The sequence below is a fragment of the Phyllostomus hastatus genome, unplaced genomic scaffold (assembly GCF_019186645.2).
Source record: "Phyllostomus hastatus isolate PE091 unplaced genomic scaffold, TTU_PhHast_1.1 phas_scaffold_501, whole genome shotgun sequence".
NCBI classification, from domain to species: Eukaryota; Metazoa; Chordata; class Mammalia; order Chiroptera; family Phyllostomidae; genus Phyllostomus; species Phyllostomus hastatus.
The window spans coordinates 35,469,519-35,481,973 of NW_025334033.1; the positions used below are offsets into that span (position 1 = coordinate 35,469,519).

Here is a 12,455-nt window from a genome sequence, read left to right on the forward strand (position 1 = left end):
TGTCTCGCTTCAGTCTCTTAGCCTTAGCCATGCATCCTTCGGGGACCCTGAGACCCCACCGAGGCCGGGCCCCGGCAAATGAGGCTGGATAAGACGGAAGGAGCAGTGGGGTTCGGTTTTTCTGCATGCCTCTTCCAACACCAGAGCTAAACCCAGTGATCAGTGGAGAGCAGGAGCTTTGAAGTCAGAGATTAGGATTCAAGTCCATTGCTTTCCCTCCCATTCAAGAGCCTCATGGTGTTGAACAAGTTACTTAGCCTCTCTGAGTCTCAGTTCCCTAATGGCAAAACTGAGGTAATAATACAATGCAGCTCACAGTCCGATGGTGAAGACTGAATGAGAGTATGTATATCTGATACTTAGCACAGGTCCTGGTACATAGTAAAAACTCAGTGATGCTAGCTATTTTTGAATCAGTAAATACATTGCTTTTTTTTCAAAGTAAGCAATAGGATAATACTTTTTATCCTCTTGGTCACATAAAATTCACTTGCTATTTTTCTTTCACTGGCTTGAACCTGACTTCTGCTAAGGCATTTATGATATAGCACATGAAAGCAGCTCTTGAATTGGCCTTCAATCTAAGGAGTCACCACTGGCTTCTTGACCAAAAAGTCAACATGGCTTCCTGGGAACCTGACCCTTGGGAGGCCACATTTAAGAGGGGATTAGGCTGTCCCCCTTTGGATCATACTGAGATCAGTCCTAATCCAATCAGTACCGTGACTTGATTTCATACCTCCCTTCACACAGCTCTTGTAAGGGACCCCTACCAAGCGTAAGCAAAGGACAAAATTATTAAACCCATGAAGCAGACAGTGGTATCCACAGTGTCCAACACAGAATGTGGCGTGTGGCAGGTACTCGGTAAGTCCGGGTTGGATAAACACGTGCGCTCCCTGCGCCAACACTACGATATCCAGCCTCAGGAAGCAACACTTGCACCATGCCGATCCCTAAACCCTCTTCCTTCTACCCAAGAGTGTCCTCTGAGCAGCATGAATTGTTCTTTACAGACCTTTCAGAGCATGTAAATAAGTATTTAACCTGCCAATCACAAAGTGAAGACTACAGAACAAATACAGATTATGACACTAATGCAAATATGGGTATATTCCTTCAAGTATACGTGGATAAACTAAAATGTTTTTGCCCTGCAGTGATTCAGTAGATTGGCCAAGTTTCTCTCTCTGAATGTGAATGCATCCACCCAGACAATTTAAGGCAGTATGAATCAGTAGAACTTATGGGTGCTTGTGTTTTTCAAACCCATTGAAAAGAACCTAATTTAAGGATCTGTGATTTAATGAGCCTTTCAAAGCTGAAAACATATCCCACTGAGATTTAAAACAGAAAATAGATTTAAAATAGAAAAAATAAAACAAAGCTAGTTTTGTGTGTCATGGACGCAGAAAGGTGCTAGAATTATTTACTGCTTTCTGGGCTTTGCATTACGACCAAATTGATATTTTCCAGGTTTTTCATTAACTTAAAATGTTCAGAGGTAAACACATCATTTGCCATGATTAAATCCAAGGCATTTCCACAGCTTCCTTCTGAGCAGCAGAAAGTCAGGCCAAGCGGTGAGAGTGCTAGTCGACCCCTTCTCGAAAGCAGCACTAGAGGAAAATGCACTGACTTCTCTGGGCAGCAGGGCTGAGATTCTAACGGGCACAGCAAGAGAGGCTCTGCAGGCAGAATCTCGGGAGAAAATGTTCCGGTCCAGAACTTTCTCACCTCCAAAATTGAAATTCACTCTACCTTATCTTAAAAAGCCCCATAGATTCTCCAAATTATAAAAGAACACAGAATTGACCTGCCCGCCTTCACACTGGCCACACAAGCCACACGAGCCCTGCGTAAAAGGGTCTGCAAGGGGAGAAGCTTCTGCCACCTCTCTGGATGGTTCGAAGCAGATCCAAATTAATAGAGATACAACTCTCAGAAGTTACTAGGGTTTCAAATTTCCTCCCCAACCTGAATTAGACTGGTTAAATCAGTTTCCATCAGTAGCTAGTCTTTCAAAACAGATGGAAATTTTAAAATGAATAAAAAATCCAGTTCATGGCACAGTGAATACCCAAGTGTGCTTTATAGTTCCCTTGGCTTTGACTCTGTGCTAGAGCAATGCCTGTCCTTTTCCTCCACATTGAAAGGACTATTTATCCTTGTAAATGTGTTCAGAAAGTCAGCACATTATTAAATAAGTAAGTAAATAAATAAATAAATAAAATCCAATTCAGTGTAATTTTTTCTTCCCACTCCCTACACTGCACCCCTCAGTCTTGGAGATAGGACATCTCTAGGATGGCCCTACACTGGGTTCATAAAGCCCATCCGATGGACAGACAGAAGCCATAAAACTAGCTCTCAGCTGCCACCAATGTGAGAGGCCAGCTGGTCACCCAGCAGAGCCCTGAGTAAATTGTCAGGGGTAGGTAGTGAAGAACACTCAACAGGAAAGCCCCGAACAATTTTTTTTAAACCCTTTTCCTGGATCCCAGTATCTGATTTAGCATGCAGCTAAATGTTGGATGCTCACTTCTTGACCCTTCCAAGACTGAGTCACAGGCTAAGGTATTCATTTATCTTATAACTTATCTTATAACCACATCCTCTTTTCACTCATCTTGCAACCACATCGCCCACCCCTTACATTCACTTAAGATGAGGCTAGACCTCCTCAATGCTTGTCCAGAACAGGGTGTTGCTCTAACATTCCAAGAGGTTAGTGTATAGTGAACGACTGGTTAAAGTTCACTAATATTATCCGGTTTATATACACAGATACAACCTCTTATAATATCAATTAAGTTTTTAAAAAATCAGAGGAAGCGATTTGAAGATGGCATCCTCCAAACAAAGGGCCAGCCACAGAGGCTAAGAAAAGTGAATTTTGTAACCAGAAGCCAAAGTCAGAGAATGGAGATAAGTAGAGCTCCTCACTATTCCTGATGATTGGAAGGAACCAGCTATTTCCAAAGACGACAATCCCAGGGGACTCTTACATGAGGGCAGTTTTGCAACTTTGTTCCCAAATTATAGAGAGGCTTACTTGAAAGAGTGCTGGCCACGGCTACAGAAAGCCTTGAATAAACATCATGTTGTCGCAACTTTGGACCTGATCGAAGGCAGCATGACTATTTGTAAAACAAAGAAGATTTTGATCCATATATCATCATTAGGCACAGAGACCTGATAAAACTATTAGCAAGGAGTGTTTCATCTGGACAGGCATTGGCAACTTTGACACACTGTTACATTATGGTCCATGGAAACACCGTTACAGCAATTTGGACCTTTTTGTGGCCTAAAGGAGACCTTAATGATTAAATAAGAGTTGGCAAAAGATTCTGAATTATGACCACAAGATTGGGAATGATTTTTGCCACAGTTCAACACAAAAATGTGAATAAATGCAAGGAACCAAAGAAAAAAACTATTAAGAAAGAGCACACACCAATCCCCCCACCATAGCCAGAGAGTCAAATTGATCAAGAATTGGCTGGTGGTGAATACTTTCTGAAGGCAAGTTGAAAGAAGAGGACAGAAATGAAAGCAGTGAAGGTTAAATGAGCAGAAGCTCTCAGTAAGAGACAAGAGGAGGAAAACAGAGCTTTGATTCTACCTACAGAAAAACCAGGTGTAAAAGCTGAGGAAGCTTCTTCTGAAACTGAAATTAATGTGGCTGCCACCGAGGAAAAGATTAAAAGAGCAAAGCATTAAAAAGTGGAAGCTCTTGTAGTTGAAGAAGTTAAGTTTAAAATGGAAGCAGATGAAAAGAAAAAGAGGACAAATTAAATTTGCATAAAAAAACAACCACCCTGAACTACAACTCATTAAGCTATCTCCCTTTGTAAAGAATTTTGAGATATTAGGGCATTAGTTGCCTTATATGTAAGAAGTAATACTCTGATTAATTTTTTCTGAGTTTATTTTATTCTTTATAACAGTGTTTATATAAACAGCTGTTCTTTATAAATGTTATTATATTCTCAAAAAATAACATCAATACACAATACAATAGAAGGAGGGAGATATTTCAGGGAAAGTGAGTGTTTGTTTTTTAAAGATTTTATTTATTTATTTTTAGAGAGGGAAGGGAGGGAGATAGAGAGAGAGAGAGAGAAACATCAATGTGCGGTTGCTGGGGGTTCTGGCCTGCAACCCAAGAATGTACCCTGGCTGGGAATCGAACCTGGGACACTTTGGTTCCCAGCCTGCGCTCAATCCACTGAGCTATGCCAGCCAGGGAAAGTGAGTGTTTTTAAGATCATTTCACCTTCTTATATGCGTATACCTCACAGGAACACCCACTATACAAATGGATAATTCTAGTTGTTAAACACCCTTAAAACTGAGCTGATATTACCTTCCTTATATTTTCTATCCCTTCCTACAAACATATCATGGTACCCTTCCTACTTGGAGATATTTTTCTAAAAAAGGTTTACCAGTAATTCCTTGCTTGGCAACTGGAGCTGCTCCTTTCAAAGCAAAGCTTGAAATGTTAAATTAAAGCATTTGGTGAACCATCAGTCAATTAATCAAAAATCTTGTGTACCTACCAAATGCAAGGAACAACACTCAACATTCGGAATAATCAGTGATAATTAATCAATTTATTCCTAAGAAGTTGTTTCCACTGGTTCTATTGTTCTCGCTTTGTAATGCTTCTTGTGAGGAAAAAAAAATCAAAGCTGAACAAATGGTGGGGGAGCAGGAAGGTAAAGACATCAAACTAATGTAGTGTGTGCTAGTTAGTTACAAATGTACCTGGAGAAAAAACAGGATTAAGTATAAGGCAGACAGTAACTATATTATTTTGACTCATAGCAGCTCCAGGTGCCTTATATTTTATTTTGTTTTATTCTTATCACAGCTCTGTACTCCTGAAAAAGAAACTGAGCTTTTAAGAGGTTATTTAGATACCCATCAGTAAATGAATGGATGAAAAAACTATGGTACATTTACACAATGGAATTCTATGCAGCAGAAAGAAGGAGCTCCTACCCTTTGTGACAGCATGGATGGAGCTGGAAAGCATTATGCTAAGTGAAACAAGCCAGGCAGTGAAAGACAAATACCATATGATCTCACCTTTAACAGGAACCTAAACAACAGAACAAAGAAACAAGCAAAATATAACCAAAGACACTGAAATAGAGGACAGGCTGATCATGAACAGAGGAAAGAGAAGAGGGAATTTCAGGGGAGAATGGGAAGGGTTTACAGGAACAAATTTAAAGGACACATGGACAAAAACTAGGGGGAGGGTGGTAATGGGAGGGAAGTGGGGAGGGTTGGGTGGATGGGCTGGAGTGGGAGTAAAAGGGAGAAAGCTGTACTTGAGCAATGACTAAAATAAAAATTTTAAAAAAGAGGTTATTTAAAGTGCCCAAAATGTCACCCGTGCTGTGGGAGAACCAAATCCAATTCCAAAGTGTAAGCTCCTTGAACTGTGTTGTGCTCATTGCCTGCAGACACACCAGTACAAGTGTATTAGCACTTATCTTGGGATTGGATACTGTATGTGGGTGGCTAACACTCTGCTACTTTCTGCTATATAAACTAACCAAAGAATGTAATTGTTTTTCTAGCTTTAGAGCATGCTTAGGTCATTGACTTACAATATAATTGTGTATAATTTTTAATGTCATAAATGTTTTTATTGGGTGTTTCCAAGTTGGTAAGTTACCAAGCTATTACAGCCTGATAATTAATAATCAAATTTTTAAAAAACAACATGCCATAGCAGAGAACTTTGGGGAGAGAAAAATCACTTGGTCATCTGTGTTTCAGAATAGTTTAACACTGTCAGAAGCAGTGAGTGTGTGTGTGTGGTGGGGGGGGTGAAAGTAAATGTAGCGGGAGACAAGTGGCCTGTGCATACCCCATCACAGAGGGCAGAACTTCCTCAACAGTAAAATCGCAGCTCAGGGAATGATGGTGGGTCTCCTCTGAGTCATTCAATTTAACTCTGACCACAATTCTGCTCAACCTTCCTCTTCCTTAGCTAACTGGCCACCTCTCAGCAAGAGATGGCTAAAGTCATGTCACTGGGCCACTCATTTTCCCGTCATATTCATTTCTGCCACAGTCTAAAAACAACTGCAGTGCTGGTTGGTGTTCAAGACTCTTCTCACATTTTCCCATGATGGGAGACAGATACACTCGGCTTGTAGGCAAGGCACTTGAATTTTAACATAAAAGAGTAGATGACAGAGAAATGTGGTTTTCCTCAGTGTGCCATGCCATCTGTGACATTTGTCATGCAGATCCACACATTCCTTTCGGAAGCCAAGGTTGCACCCCATTGTTCTGTTTCAAAAATAATTTTTGATGTGGATGCCTGCTATTAACCTCATGTACTGACTTCACACATGGGAGGTGTGGAGAGGAGCTCCGTAGTGCTCTTAACTACATCCTTTGTAGCTAGCAAACAGCCAAGGTACGATGCTGCATACGTGTGTTTTCAACTTCCCTACAAGGGTAGAAAACTTGAATGGGTCATTGTGTTAGAATCTCTTTTAAAAGTTTAGTACAAACTTTGCGTCTGACAAGCAGCACTTCTGTCTCATTTTATCTTGGCTCTTAGACGTAACATCATGAAACGGCATTGAATGTGTGAGCAGAACCAAAACAGACCACATAAGAGTGTTAAACATGAGGCAGAGCCCTGTATTCCTGCAAGGTCTGTGCTGAAGTGATCCTGAAAGCACTCGATGACACCCAGCTTCACTGGTCTCTGACCCACCAGTGCCAGAACCCCCTGCCAATAATTGCTGCTCTAGGAGCCTTTTGGTTGAAACAGTCATTCCCAAGGGCTGTGCATTCTTACTTTCCTGACTCAGTCTTAGCTTGCTACCACAAAAGTCCCAATTCCTTTCTTGCCCACAGAACAGCTGTATCAGCTCGATATAGTGCAAAGGAAGTGATATTTAGTGACTGCTGGTAGCAAAGACTGTGTCTGTGTGTGCAAGGGATGGAAGCTGGAGGTTAAAATGTTGATTCACTTCAAAATCTTCACTGCCATCCAGGACACAAGCAGAGAATGTAGAACACAGTGAAAAAGAAGTTACTCTGTAATAATCCTTTATATCTGATACACAAATCATTTTCTCATATAATATATTAACCAGTATGCTTTTGGTTATAACAGAAACTAACTCAAGCTAAATAAAGCAAATAATAATGATAATTGGTTATGTGGATACCAGAGTTTCTCACCGCCTCAGGGCAGGCAGGTGGGGGCGGGGAGAAGCTCAAGAATGAGGAAGTGGAATGTTCTAGCCCAGGACACCCTCAAAAATCCTTTTTCTTTTGTCTTTATTGTCTTTAACCGCGGAGCCGATTTCTCTCTGATTCAACTGCATGATGGGACAAAATGTCACCAAGCAAACTTTTTGAGTCTGCCTCTTCTTTACTTAAAAGGACAGCCAAATGTAACTGAATTTTTTTGGTCTTAATTTCAAGAGGGTTTAAAAGGCCTCCTTGGTCAGGTTCCCAGGCAACCTCTGTCAATCACCTGGGCAGGAAAGCTGGGTCAAATGGCTCAACTATGTCTGGCAGGAGCACAGCCATTGTAAGTCAGGCAGATGGGAGTGGGCGATCAGTGGAGGTGGGAAAGTTGCGCCAAAAGTGAGGGTCCAGGACCAGCAACCCAATGGATGGATATATATATATATATATATATATATATATTTTACTTGATGTTCTGCACTACCCAACAAAGTTATTATTATTCTTCTCATTGTACAGATGAGGAAACTGAGTTTCAGAGAGGTTATATATACAGAAAACTTGACATGGAATCAAGGTCTCCTCATTCCCTTCATTGACCCTTATGAGATGAATAGACTACTTTAAGAGAAAACTTAAGGAAAAAAAGGTACACAGGTGTCCACCCTCTACCTTCAGAAGATTTTAAATTTAAGTGGAAATTCAAGACAGACTCTTACGAAAATAGTTTAATAACATTTTGAAATTGGGATATAATAGACAAAGCAACATGTAAATATTTCAAACTATTGAAAATAGTTAAACTTGGATTCTTTTTTGGAAGAAACCTGGGAAAGAGGGTGGAGAAGACATTTCAGACATAAGAAATGGAAGAAGTCACACATCAGCAGTAGAAATTCCCATTTTAATACTGAAAATTTGACTCATTCATTACCTCCTACTTGCGGGAAGAAATGATTGATGTTTTCAAAGAAACAGAGGATGAAAGTAGAATCCAAAGAGCCCTAGAGTTCCATATTTCCAAACATTTGCAGAGCCCAGGGTCCAGGCTACCATTCTCTTCCTCAAACACAGCCAATTCTTTAGAATCTGTTTTCTGAGGTACCGACTGAAGAAAAAGTGGTATTTTAATCTCAAGTTCAATAGGATTGAAGCAGAAATCCTTCCCAGATCATCCTCTGAATAGGATTTCATTTGTTTTCACATCACTGCTCTTAAAACAAAGAATTACTTCTAAGAATTAGTTCTGCACGATTTTCTCTGAACCATTTCCAATGTCATTTTTAGTACCTAGACTTCAGAAACGAACTTCAGAAATGACAAGCAGATCTAAACAAGACAGTGCCCAATTACAACAGAGCTCAGCGGAACAACCAGGAGTTTGGTTTGTTACCTCATTGCATGTTGTGACTGAAGCCCTTGAGATGGGAAGTCAGGGACACCAGCTCCAGATTCAGACTTTCCACAGGCTCATTTAGTGACTGAAGGAAGCCTTTTAAGCTTCTGCGGCTTCAACTTCTTCACTCAGTTATCAGCAAATATCTTTTGAGTTCCTGCTATACACCAGGTTCTGTTCAAGTCTCAGGAGGAACAGCAGAAACCAACCAAAAAAAAAGAAACGTAATTCCCCATCTCCATGGAGCTTGTAGTCCTTTGGTCAGAGACAGAAAATAAATACATAAGAAGTAAATTGCATAAAATATTAGAGGAGTACTATGCCAAAAATTAAAGCAAAGAAAGGAGGATAAGGAGTGGAAGAGGGTGGTTATAATTTAAAATAATGTAGTAAGAGGTGGCTTCAATGACTAAGTGACATGTAAAGGAGATAAGGGAACAGCCATGCAAATGTCCAGGGCAAGTGCATTGCAGACAGGGAAATGACCAATATAAGGGTTCTGAGGTGGGAGCCTGCCTGGCATGACTGAGAAACAGGAGAGAGGTGGCTGGACAAAGGGAGAGAAGGAAAGGAACAGAAACTATACTTAGAGGGCAAAAGGGAGCAGAGCAGGTGGTACAGAACCTTGTAAGGACTTTGGCTTTACTTTGGGTAAAATGAAGTTCATTGAAGGGGTTATAGCTGAACAGGGATACTCTGGCTGATATATTGGGATTAAACTTCAAGATGGCAAGAGTAGAGATAGGAAGATGAGCTAAGAGGAGGATGACCATACCTCCTGTTTGCCCAGAATAATCTCAGACAAAATGTCTCAATACAATTATTAATGCCCTTCTCCTTGAGGTCTTCAAATTATCTTCAGATAATAAATTATGTTAAGACTCTAAGAGACCATACTATTGCAATCATCCAGATGAGAAATGATGATGGTATGAGACGGAAATAGCAATGAAGGAGAAATAATCTGATTCAAAATATGTTTTAAAGGTGGAGTCCGAGGAATTTCCTGATGGCTTGGATGTGGACCATCAGAGAGAAAGTGGAGTCAAGAACTTTGAGGATCCAGCAACTGGAAAGACATAGTTGCCATTAAATAAAATAGAACAGGCTTTGAAGAAGTTCAGGTGTCTTATTTGGGCCATGGTCATTTTGAGCTCTCCATTAGATACTTGAGAAAGCTTCCCGTTAGACAGTGGGAAATATGTTTGGCATTTAGGACAGAAGTCTGGGCTGGAGATATAAATTCTGGAATTAATAGGATATAGATGGAAGTGAAAATCATAAGATTGGAAAGAATCATCAAAGATGTGACTGTACAAAAAGGAGAAGTTCAAGAACAGAGTCCTGAGGAGACTCGGTAACAGGAAAAAACGAGGACCCAGCAAAGGAGATTGAGAGGTGGCCAGGGAGGCAGGAAGAAAACGAGACATTTCTTCATCTTTTCAATGAATTTATTACACGACACCAGTGATTTTTTTAAAACTATGACCAAGAGATACATGAAGGGCGGCTATATTAAAAGGTGGACTGCAAGAGCAAACAAAGAGGATGCATTTTAGTCTCCTCATCCCTACTTCAACCAGAGCTGGTCTGTGTTTTCTTGCTCCAAATAATAGGTTGTTGCATGAGATTTTGTTTATTTAAAAAATGGCAGAAGTGGGAGGAGGTAGAGTCCCATTACCTCTGGACAATCTTTAAGGTTTGTAGACCCCTCTGATTCTAAAGTTTACTTGAATCTGCTCAATTCTTAAAAAAAAGCATTTTTTCATAATTCTAGGTGCCACAGTCATCTGATAAACATGGAGCATTTGAATCATTTCTGTTTTCTGAGATTATTACCCATTTGCTGTGGGAATTAAGTCATATGAAAATAGGAAGAGAAAAATAACAACTGGCATTGAGAAGTGGGAAGTCAGTTGAGTTTTAAATATAAATCCAGGAAATGTTTTATTAAACAGCGAAGGCATTTACCGGCTTAGACTGAAGAATAAGCCTGCTCTAAACCCCACGAGCCTCATGAGTGCTGCATTTATCTAAGAAAGCCACAGAAGCACATTCCAAGAACGTTTCTTGCTGTAATATACTGACAGAGCAAAACTAACACAGGCTTTTACCCACAAGTATTATTAATCATAATAAATAATAGTCACTGCTTATCAAGCATTAAACATGTGCCAGAAACTGGGTTAAGGTACTTATGAGTATTCATTCACTTAACCATCACAACAACCTCAAGGTAGATACTCTCAGGCACTTGTTGAAAGAATATCATGGCTGAAACTAAGTACAGTTAACTTGTCCAAGGTCGCCTCACAGGGTAAGTAGTTGAATAGGGGCTCTCTGACCCTAAGGCCAGTATTTGTAACCATGGTACTTTGATTAATCTACTGAACCTTAGTAATGGATGAAGTGGATACTGTGGTATCACCCATCCCGATCCCACTTTGTTCCTCCAGCTGCCAGGAGCGTAGGCTACTGATGGCTCAGAGCTGAGTGTCTCCTTGGACAGTCCCTTCTGCCAAAGGGATCTGCCAAAGGTTACTTCCCCTCCTTGGAGAAGCTTGTAGCCAGTAAGGAATCATTCAAGGAGACAAAAGCCCAGCCTTTTTTGTCAGTCCAGAAGCCCTCTGAAGGGCTATTTAGTTCCAACATTCCCAAATCAACTTCCCACTCTGCCCAATCCTGCTTTCCTAGTTCCCTTCCTGAGAGCCCTCCCATTAAATTTCCCACACACAAATCCCTGTCACAGGGTCTGTGTCCCAAGAACCCAAGGAAGACATTGACATCAGCAGCGATTTGCTTCAGCCACTCATTCTACTCCTTTTATTACCAGCAAATGTTTACTGAGTTCCAGGAACCTGTGAGGTTTCTTCTTTGAGGATTGCCTGTTCAAAACATGTGCAGCTTTGTTTGGGTTGTCTTGTTTTAAAATTTACAGGTGTTCTTTTACATATTCTGGATACTAATCTTATGTTAGGTACATGCATCACATATTTATTCTTCCTGATTGTGTCTTATCTGTGTCTTTAGCTCTATGGTAGCTTTTGTGATTCAGAGGTCTTAAATTTTGGACTGTCAAATATATGGATCTTCTATGGGACTTTCATGCTTGTACTTAATATGTCTTGCCCAGAAAAGCCTTCTCTACTGAAAATTTTTTAAAAAATGCAAGTTAAAACAATGAGACTTAGTGTCACGGTTCGATTCCCAGTCAGGGTACATGCCTGGATTTCAGGCCGTGACCCTCAGTAACCGCACATTGATGTTTCTCTCTCTCTCTCTTTCTCCCTCCCTTCCCTCTCTAAAAATAAATAAATAAATAAATAAAATAAAATCTTTCTTTAAAAAAAAATGAGACCTAACTTTGCACCACTTGTATTGGTAAAATTTTAAAACTCTGATGACCACAAGGGAACATGACAGTGTGGAAAAGCAGGGGCCTTCCTAGCCTGCCAGTAGGAATGGGAGTGGGTGCAATTCAAGGAGCAGGTTAGCAATGTCTAATGAAGCTGAATATGGCCACACCCCTTTATAATGAAATTTCACCTTTAAATATAAGCCCTAGGCCAACAAGGAGGCACAGGATTTTGAAAAAGCAAAATATTGAAAGAGTAAAAGATTAGAAACAACATAAATATCCATCAATTGGAAATAGATAAGTAAATTGTAGAATATCCATATAGTGGAATAATTTATAACCACTAAATGAAATAAATATACTCTCAGGCACTTGGCTGCAAAGCAATATGTAGAGCAAAACAATTGCTAAATTATAACTTTTACATCAAGTTTATAAACATGAAAAGTAATAAAGCAT

At 40.1% G+C, this 12,455-nt stretch overlaps 1 non-coding gene and 1 pseudogene across 1 annotated transcript; both read left to right on the top strand.

Moving 5' to 3' along the window:
- Positions 1-806: 806 nt before the first annotated feature.
- On the top strand, positions 807-3,801 carry LOC123807880 (annotated as a pseudogene).
- On the top strand, positions 2,066-2,199 carry LOC123809039. The gene has a single exon (XR_006783915.1). It is a non-coding gene; the product is annotated as a small nucleolar RNA SNORA22 (small nucleolar RNA).
- Positions 3,802-12,455: the final 8,654 nt, after the last annotated feature.